At 40.2% G+C, this 10670-nt stretch overlaps 1 long non-coding RNA gene across 1 annotated transcript; it reads left to right on the forward strand.

The window, feature by feature from the left end:
• Positions 1 to 6056: 6056 nt before the first annotated feature.
• On the forward strand, positions 6057 to 8145 carry LOC143484752 (uncharacterized). Its single transcript, XR_013122705.1, has 2 exons — positions 6057 to 6196; positions 7364 to 8145. It is a non-coding gene; the product is annotated as an uncharacterized LOC143484752 (long non-coding RNA).
• The last annotated feature ends 2525 nt before the right edge of the window (positions 8146 to 10670 follow it).

Here is a 10670-nt window from a genome sequence, read left to right on the forward strand (position 1 = left end):
GCCTGCAGACATTAATGGAAAACTAAATAACCCGAACTGAACAAAAAGTCTCCCCCAGCAATCCAGCTAAAATACACTTCTGGTCAGGGGCTGATTAGAGGTAAAACCTTAGAAGTTCTTTCATTTATGTTGTATTTGAAGACAAAGGAATAAAACAAATGCACTGGCCAAAAATAGGAATGCACATTTCAAAAAGCCTGTGTTATTCTTCCACCCAATTATAGACAAATTCCAGCGCTGCAAAATGCACTGTAAATCACAGTGCATTAAGAGTTTCTATTGTGTTTTTTTTTTTGCATACTTATGAAGCTGTCATGTGGTCATCCTTAGCTTCCGAAAAGCTTAAGTTTGATTTAGAGTATAGTGTTCAGAGATGAGGATATGAGCAGCAATGAAGAAAAGAGGCTCAGAATTGCCAGCAAATGCCAAGGCTGACTTTGGATGTCCGAGTACCTTAAATGACATGATGTGGTCAGCATCTCCTGCAGTGTCCTGCAAGAACCAACTGAGTGCCGCAAACCTATTACATCTGGACGACAAGTAGCCACTTGTGTCTGATCTGGCCCCCAACCCCTAGTTTTTCACACGTTGCTCTTCTCGCACACCAACCCAGTAGCAGTGGGTGGCTGGAGCTACTAGTGTCTGTACAAGCGTCTGAGCTGGTGGTACACACTGCATGCAGACGTGCTCATGTTGCTCCCTTGTATGGTGACACCCCCATCAAGATTTAACACTGTTTAACAGTGAGAAGCTGGTAAAAGGAGAGCTTCGTTCTTCATTTCACAGAAGACACATTTTGCTAATCACAGCAGCAGTCTAATTCCCTCACTACAACACACTCCTATTCATCATGCACACATTTGGCTTAGATACATAATTCATTCCAGCTTTGGTTTGTAATTCTTTCTGAGGGTTTTTGAAAGTTTCAGTAATTACTCTTTGTTTTTTCTTTTATACCTGTTCACAGTTCTTAAGTAACACAGAATGTAATTAAATTTTGAAATTATTCATAAAATATTGCAAGGCATAACTCAGTTCAGAAATTAGCCAATATTAGATGAAGACTTCAACACCAGTGCCAAACGTTGCAGGATTTTACTAAGAACAAAACAGCTGCACAACTCCACAGAGAAGAGCAAAGCTGCATTTCACAACACTGACTTATTTAAATTTGAAAATGAATAATGGAAGCACACTGAACAAAAACTGTTGACAGCTAAGGAAAGGAACAGATAGAACAGAAAAGGAGAAAATACAATTTCATTATGCCTTAAGACAATGAAGATGGAAAAAAGTTTCTTTACTCATTGTTTATTTATTTATCGTTTATTGGATTTTAAAATGACATGTTTCCCCACTGAGAGTTCTCCTTCATCCATATTATGTATCATTGCCATTTCATTTTAAATACATCGAGCGATTATTGTACCACAGGAAGAATGAAGAAGCATGAACATCAGGGTGTGGTGAAAACCTGCCCCATACAGAGACACACAGTATTGTCAAGCACGGAAATCGCAGACATCACAGTCCCATAGATCTCCACACACAATCACTTATATTAACATATTGGAAGCCCACGCTAGCAAACCAGTGTCCCTAGCCAATAATCAACCCAGAGAAATAGAGAGCTGTTCCTAATGAAAGTACAGAATGAGGGTAAATGGTTATCTGCACCGTTATGCCTCTCCATCAGGACGATTGCTGTGTGACTGATAGGAGATGAGAGCTCTCCCATACTCCTTGTTGCTCGCTGGCATATCGTCGGGCAGGTTGAGATGGGTGGTTTATTTAAAGTGTGACTGATGGGAGTTTCTCTTAAGCTTGCCTCGTGTCTCATTTTATGCTCCTGCTGTCTCAAGGGGGGACCTGAACCGCAATATAGCTCTGTCAGTGAGCTTTTCTTTCCTCTCAATCTACACTGACTAAATTGCTACACACTCTTATTGGTTTTTTTGGCCAGGACAAATGGCAAGGACCAAGAACGTCGAGGCAAGCCATTTTTGAGAAGGTTTGCATTCTCTTTGGTACTTCATCACTGGTTTCTCCTTTTTCCTCTGCACTACCAGGGAACAGTCAAATAATCAGTTTGAGACACAACATTTAGTTCTGCAGCTATGCAAGTAACACTTTCCTTGTCTGCCAAGTCCCATTAATAAATATTTATGTTTGTGTTTCATCTCTTCAAGGGTGTCTAGAGAGGTTTGTACTAATCAAGTCCCCTAGTATGTGGTAAACAGCTGCTCTCCTAGATATCAGACACACCTACTGCAGTGTGGCAGTCCCAACCTAAGACCCCCCCTACCACACATACACATGGACACACACACACTCCCTTCCTCTAGCTAGCAGGACATTCTACTAAGCCTCTGAACTCAATTCACCTTCCACATTGTCATCTGCATTATAACACCACAAAGTGAATATTTCAAATTCAAATTTATTTGTATACTGTTGTCAGGTGTTGTCACAAGTGTGGTCAAAAAGCAGCTGTACAGAAGTGACCTTTACAGAGAAGCCAGGTCCAGGCCATATCGAGTAAGTCAAAGATGACAAGGAGAAGCCCCACTAAAAGCTAGAGGAGAAACCATGAGAGGAAGCAAGTCTCAGCAGAGGAACCCGTCACCCACTGGTCCACACCTGATGGCAAACTAATGGCCCAAAATCAGTAATTTAAGTTTATTTATTTATTTCTATTTACTTTTTTGCTGCAACAACAGTGTAAGAATAGTAAATTAAGAAATTATTAAGATTTCTTAAATGATTAACAAAAGGAAAAATACAACTACAATTAAAGAAACTAAATGCATAATCAATAGGTAGAAGCATTCTGGGAATATAGGAGTAGTTCTTACCAGAGTATAGGAGTCTCGTATAGGAGTGTAGAGGTGACTACAGACTATTGATTAAAGTCTTCATGACACCTATCTGATGTTTTTAATCATATCAGGGTAAGTGCCACATGCAGAAAAGACTTTCAGACACAGTCCATGGTGGTCACACTGTTCCATACTGCCTATTTCATATCCAGTTCCAGTCAAAAGTTTGGACACCTAGTTTATTTTTTATATTTTCAACATTTTAGAAAAACTCTAGCATATATATATATATATATACACACTATATTGCCAAAAGTATTCACTCACCCATCCACATTATTGGAATGAGGTGTTCCAATCACTTCCATAGCCACAGGTGTATAAAATTAAGCACCTAGGCATGAAGGCATGTTTTTACAAACGTTTGTGAAAGAATGGGTCGCTCTCAGGAGCTCAGTGAATTCCAGCATGGAACTGTGATAGGATGCCACCTGTGCAAAAAATCCTGTTGTGAAATTTCCTCGCTTCTAAATATTCCACACTCAACTGTCAGCTGTATTATAAGTAAATGGAAGTGTTTGGGAATGACAGCAACTCAGCCATAAAGTGGTAGGCCACGTAAACTGTTGGAGCGCGGTCAGTGGATGCTGAATCGCATAGTGCGAAGATTGTTGCCAACTTTCCGCAGAGTCAATCACTACAGACATCCAAACTTCATGTGACCATTAGATTAGCTCAAGAACAGTGCGCAGAGAACTTCATGGAATGGGTGTCCATGGTCAAGCAGCTGCATCCAAGTCATACATCAACAAGTGCAATGCAAAGCGTTGGATGCAGTGATGTAATGCATGCCACCACTGGACTCTACAGAAGTGGAGGTGCGTTCTCTGGAGTTCCCATGCTTCTCCTCCATCTGGCAATCTGATGGATGAGTCTGTGTTTGGTGGTTGCGAGGAAAATGGTACTTGTCTGACTGCATTGTGCCAAGTTTAAAGTTTGGTGGAGGGGGGATTATAGTGTGGGGTTGTTTTTCAGGAGCTGGGCTTGACCCCTTAGTTCCAGTGAAAGGAACTCTGAATGCTTCAGTATACCAAGACATTTTGGACAATTCTTTGCTCCCAACTTTGTGGGAACAGTTTGGAGCTGGCCCCTTCCTCTTCCAACATGACTGTGCACCAGTGCACAAAGCAAAGTCCATAAAGACATGGATGGCAGAGTCTGGTGTGGATGAACTTGACTGGCCTGCACAGAGTCCTGACCTCAACCTGATAGAACACCTTTGGGATGAATTAGAGCAGAGACTGAGAGCCAGGCCTTCTCCTCCAACATCAGTATGTGACCTCACAAATGCGCTTCTGGAAGAATGGTCAAAATCCCCCCAAAAAACACTCCTAAACTTTGTGGACAGCCTTCCCAGAAGAGTTGAAGCTGTTCTAGTTGCACACTAGGTGCATCCAAATATTTGACCGGTAGTGTATGTTCTGCCTACACACACACACACACACACACACACACACACACACACACACACAGACACACACCAGAGAAACCATGACCAAAGATACATTGATTCTTCTCAACAGCTCTTTTTCTAGTGCTTAATTATCTTTCTTGTTAGTGTCACTATGGGTTGCTCATTAAGGATATAGATGTGAATTCTGGATGACTATGGGTTGCTCATTAGGGACATAGACCTGTGTTCAACAATCAGATACTGAGAAACAAAGTAATATATGTCAGTAACCAAATTTTGTAATCAATACAGTACAAGAAGTACATGTCCAACACAGACTTTTGAGGGACACTTTACTTTTGTGTATTTGGAACCATAGATACAGTGATCAATTCGGTAGAAGCTGATCCAAGAAAGGACTTTTATTGTGACTCCACAACAAGGCCTGCTTGGTAGGTTAGTAAAATCTGTTGTGTGAAAAGATTAACTCAGAGGAAACACTATCAGCTAAAATATCTTGTTAACATTACCTTGATTACTATCACTTTCACTAATGCTCCCTGTAATGTTCCCTGTAATATGATATGGCCAAAATCCTGCCTAAAATCTTTCATGACCATCATAACATCTCATGGCCATCAAACCAACACAAGCAAACAGTTAATACTCTAAACTGGACCTCACAAACCTCAGCACTGTAGTTCAAATTGTGGCAATACCATCTCTACACAATCGTGCATTTCTGCACTGAAAAATTTAAATTGTTCATGTATATATGAGTTAAGAGTTTCCACATTTTGCTCTTCATATACATACTGTATGTTGCTATCTTATTAATATTTAGTTGAACAGTTTAATATTATATTCTTTCCTAGTAAAATGTCTAGTAGCATAGTAGCAATAACCAAGACAAATTCTCCATATCAGTAACTAACTGTCACACTCTCTGTTGACCTTGCTTCCATTACTCCAGCTATGTTGAGCCCATAGACTCAGTTAGTGCTCTCCCCAATCCCCTGTGAGACACCACACGATACCTGAATCCCAACCACCAAACACACACACACACACACACACACACACATAGATACATACGCGCGTGTGTGTATATATATATTAGAAAACAAAACAAAAAATCCTCATCTGAAAAGCATATATATATATATATGCTTTTCAGATGAGTGCGTTTTTTGTTTTGTTTTCTAATTTTTTAAAATTTTTGTTTTGTTTTTCTTGTTTTGTCTACTGTGTTCTACATGTGTTTACTACATGATGCTGTTTTGCTGTTTTTTTTTCCTTCAGGTCTGCTGATTGGATTGTTTATGCTGGCTTAGACCTGGAATTGTAACGCAACTATGTTTTTGACTTTCCCTCATGCACAGTCTGTCATTCCATTGCTGTCTGTGATTTCAGTATCAGTATTTGCGTTTTGCCACAAACACATGACTGATTTCTGATTTCATTATGAAATACTTTGCAACAATAAAGACAGTAGATTGTGAATCACTAAACACAGCTGTAAGTAACTAAAGGTTTCAACTGAGTAGGCACCAGCAGCTGCCTGAGAACTTTACATAATCAGTTAGTAACCTCACACATCAACAAGGTGAACAGCAAAGGCAACTGACTCATCATCATTACACTACACTGTCTATCATCATTGTCAACCAATCGGAGAACGCCACTGACAGGCCGAGGGGAGGGCCTTCACTGAATAAGAGACGAATCGTGTTGCAGCACCCTAGAAGCTAACCCCAGCTTGCAGTCTTTAGCTTGTCTTGACTTGCTGTTTATCCATTTACTTCATGTGGTTCGATGTTTTTGTCTTGGGAATCTGATTTGATTACAGTCTGCTTTATTCACTAGGTTGTCTCCTTGAATTGAGAGCATATTAGCTTATGCATACATCTACATCATCCACCAGGTAGGTTTGTACATGCTCTTCAGACACAAACGGTCATCAGGTGTGAACCCCTTTATTTTTGTGCAGACGGACATAGAGTCATTCTTTGTTAAGATTAGGAAACATACCTAAAGCTGCAGATCTGTTTCTGTCTTTGCTTGGGAACCTTACAAGTTCTCTCTCTATGTTAGTATTTGGTTTGCACTTGTGTTTTGTGTATAGTCTCACGTTGATGTATCTTGTTTGTGTTGTATGTATAAAGCATCTCCACTACATTCTTGTGTGCGCACGTGGCATCACAACTAGAGAAGCCATTGTTCACACTCCTGCTCTTCTGCATGTATAATAGCCCATAGTGACACAATGATTTCTCAATTGGCAAACCTGACACTTGTTAGTGATGGATGGTTAGTGCCCCCCCTCCCCAAACCTTGAACAGGCTCTTTATTTCCTTTATTTGTTTGGGTTATACTGGTGTTACGGTCTTATTCTAGGCCATGAAAAGGTTCAAACACTTAGCCAACAAAGGATGCATCATAATAGAACTTTTCTGTCAAGACACTACACTAGTAAGATGTTTAGTCTAATGCTTTGTCATGTTCCTGTAACGCAAACTGAAGGCAGGATGCTGAGATGAGATGCGCTTTAATCATCGTCTTTATTTAGCGCTTAGAACACGTATTAACACAGAGAAGCGAGACTCTTACTCAAAGCAAACTCAACAAAGACGATCACAGGACGTAACCTAGACACACATTAAATTCCTGATACATAATAAGAGTGTCACACATTATGATAATGAGACAAGTGAACACAAGAACATGTAACCACACCCACAGGAAATACATATATGGACAAAAAATGGATGCAAACATCATCACATACACAAGTCCAAAGCGAGGAGTCAGGGACTACTTCATGACAAACCCCTCCTCCAGCCACAGCTCCTCCCAGAGTGCCCAGCGCTGCCGTAGAGCCCCGGACCCACAACTTCGAGCAGGCCTAGGCAGTGGCGGATGCAGCCGGCGTTTTTTGGACGGGCCAGCGTGTAATTGGGGTGGGCAAGCACGAACGAAAGTTGTTGAGCGGGGGGGGTGGCGAACGAAAGTTGTTCGGGGTGGGCAGGTATATGATCACTAAATGACTCGTGCGCTAGGCGAAAAAATTTTTTCATTAATTTTCATACAGAAAACTGTATTCTGAGCTTGTGATTGGGTGGACCCAGCTGCCAATCAGGGATCCGCCCCTGGGCCTAGGGCTACAAGAACCAGAAGGAGCTTGGATTCACAAGGCCTATCGTCTGTGAGGCGAACCACTCCTGGACACCACTAGGGGGCGCACACCAGGGCTGGGAATCACAGAGGAATGCACACTGCTCTTGGGTGCCACTGGAGGGTGCATACCAGCCCCAGGAACTGGAAGAGGTAACCGGGGGAGACCTAGGGGGGCGTGTCGGGATGCTCAGAGGAGACATAGCTCCCCATGGCAGTGTTCTCTAGTGTTCTGGTCGCCTGGATCTTCATGTCACTGTCCCCGTCAGTAGAGAGGGGGGACTCCTCTGGCCAGTATCTGCCCTCTTTCACCTCCCTCACTTCCATCTGCTAGGGGGAAGGTTAGCAGGGGGTCCAGAAGATCCTCCCCCCATTGAGCATTCCAAAGGGGGAGGGCTGAACCTTTCCTGGTGCCTTACAGTATATTGTGTTTGTCAGTTCCTCACTGTATTACCACAGTTTTACCATGTTTACTGTTATTCTTATGTCCGCCTTCATTATGTTATGTTTTGTTTTTCTACCAAATTCTGGCTTTTATGTTTTCCCTTCTGGTGCTGACTGGATTTATTATGTTGGCTTCTAGGCCTGCACGGATAACCTAACAAATTTTTGAACAATTGCTGTATCAACCTGCTGTTGACACGTGTGTTTTGACTTTTTAAAATCCTCCATTGTGAATAAATCCATCTCATTCAGGCATTACTGCAAGCATCTGGCTGATTTTTGTAGTATTATGTGTAATTGCTAATGTGATTCTGATTCTCCTGAAACGCTGTGCCCAGCCTGTGGCATGGCTCTCCAAAAGGGAAACCTGTTGCTCTCAATGACGACCAAGAATTAGGGTTAACGTCACCTTATGGGATACAATTGTCTTGTGCTGTCTTTGCAAGTTTGAGGTAAACACAGTCTCCACATTTATTTTGTTTAAGGAAGGCAAGATGCTATATGAAGGAATATTAAGGAAATTACTGTTAAACTCATCTCTCTTTTTTTTGGGAAAACCAGTGTTTCTTGAAGGATGTACAAAGAGCACTGTTTTATCCATAACTGACCATTATAAATCATTGAGCCTATTAGTCAGCTATAAATGTCAAATTAAAGCTACCAAAATGACACTCACCTGTCACGGTAGGCCGGTCCACCACTTCAGGGGAGACGCCCACTCCCACACACTCCACCTCCCGTACACTCGCCATCTCACAGTCACCTGCCTGCTAATACTCATCCACACCTGTCCCTCGTTTATCTCACCCCTTACATGTCTGCAGGTCCTGCTGTGCTGTGCTCACCTTGAGTCTAGCTTGAGTGAGCTGAATACAGACTATTCTCAGCATTGCCTTCGCCGCATCCAAGCTGAGTGAATGTGACTCCTGCGTTTTTGTGCCTTTAGTAGTTATTCAGTGCTTTGTGCTTTTGCTTTTTGTAACCATCGTGTGCTGTGCATGCCTCTTATTTGAATATAGACGTTAGAGAGTAGGCAGCCCAACCATTACCTCCTGTTGCTTCTGTCACTACGTCACATCACCACAATTCATGGATGTTTAAGAATGAACTTTTCAGAAGTCCCAGACAGACTCAACCTGAGCTGAATTTAACAGTAACAATTTATACAAACATTTTGTGGTACATGATAAATACTACAGTGGCACTCAACAATAAATGAGAAAATCAAGCAGTCTGATATACTTACACCGGACAGGACTACAATCAGCAAAACAACAATGACATATTCAGTCTCACATGTAACACATTTGGCTAACTTTGGCAACTGAAAGCTTTTAAAATATTGTATATTCCAATCTTTCCAAGCAAAATAAAATGATGAATAGTATAAATTAGTATTTCATTTGTAATTTTTTAGAATGCAATCAGCACTGGTAAAAAAAAATATTGGCTCAATAACAAATGCAGATGGAATTAAGCATTCAATATCTCAGCATAATGTAATTTGGCTTGTCATCTTGAAGCAGGGCAGAAAAATACATTTTGCCAAATGGGAGGGGACATGAGTGGAATAGCAGCCAATCTTTAATACAGTTAGTTATTAAAGACAGTACACTGAATTATTTATTGTCACTTGCTGTTTTGCTCAGTGACAAGGTCGCCAAAGAAAAGTGGTATTAAAATTTAATATTTTTACATTTCCAGGATCAAGATTTAAAAAATTGATTTAAACTCTTACCAGCAAGAAAAAGCCCCCAATGACATTTGGGTTCCCCAGGAATTCACAGACATTAAATTAAATCAGTCACTGAAATACTGAACACTGAACTGATGTTTTTGTTGTCTTTTGTTGTTACATAATTAGGGCAATAAAGAGAGGAAAATGGACTGTTGATGTGCTGTTTGTGTCACAGACAGAGGCTTTTGTAAAGTCTGTGGACTTGAGGACAAATGATTAAATAGAATTTGGAACTGATTAGTCATATATAATTGTTAATTTAAAATGATACTTTTAGTGAATTTTATATAGTTTCTAAATAACATATAATCTGCTAAGAATTAGCATTAGCCAAAATAATTTTAATATTGTCACTTCATTAGGTTAACTACAGTTCTAAAATTAAGGTTACATTAATTAGGTTAACTACAGTTCTAACATTAATGTTACATTAATTAGGTTTTCTACAGTTCTAACATTAATGTTACATTCATTCGGTTATCTACAGTTCTAACATTAACCCTTTCATGCATAGAGGTCACTACAGTGTACAGCTGTTTAAAAGTGTTTTTTCTCTATATATGCTTGCAATTTTGGACACCGCTGCATATAGTCCACTCTAGTGGAAGCTATTGCATCATCCCGTACAAAACAATCCCATTGGCTAGTCATTGCAATGGAAAAATATAGTCAGTGAAACCAAGATGGCCGACAGACAGGGAGAAAGACCAAACAGCTTGGCTATTTCTGTTTCTACCTTCTATAAAACGATACCATTGCATGTTAAAAAAATTATAATTACATCAAGTAACATCTAAGGTGACATATTATCTAAAGATTTTTGAAATTCTGATTTTACAATTGGAGGAAATGCAGATTAATCATCTGTCCACTCAATTGTACATCATGCATCACTAGCTATGTTTCAACTTTAATTTCAATTAGGCTACTACCAGTGTTGTTCTTGAAAATAATTCATATCATTTAATGTTTTTGCTTCTTTATGTTTTTATAATGTAATTTGAGGGTTTTTTTTCTTTAAATCCTTAAATGCCAGCAGATG

Source organism: Brachyhypopomus gauderio, chromosome 21, assembly GCF_052324685.1.
Source record: "Brachyhypopomus gauderio isolate BG-103 chromosome 21, BGAUD_0.2, whole genome shotgun sequence".
Taxonomy (NCBI): Eukaryota; Metazoa; Chordata; class Actinopteri; order Gymnotiformes; family Hypopomidae; genus Brachyhypopomus; species Brachyhypopomus gauderio.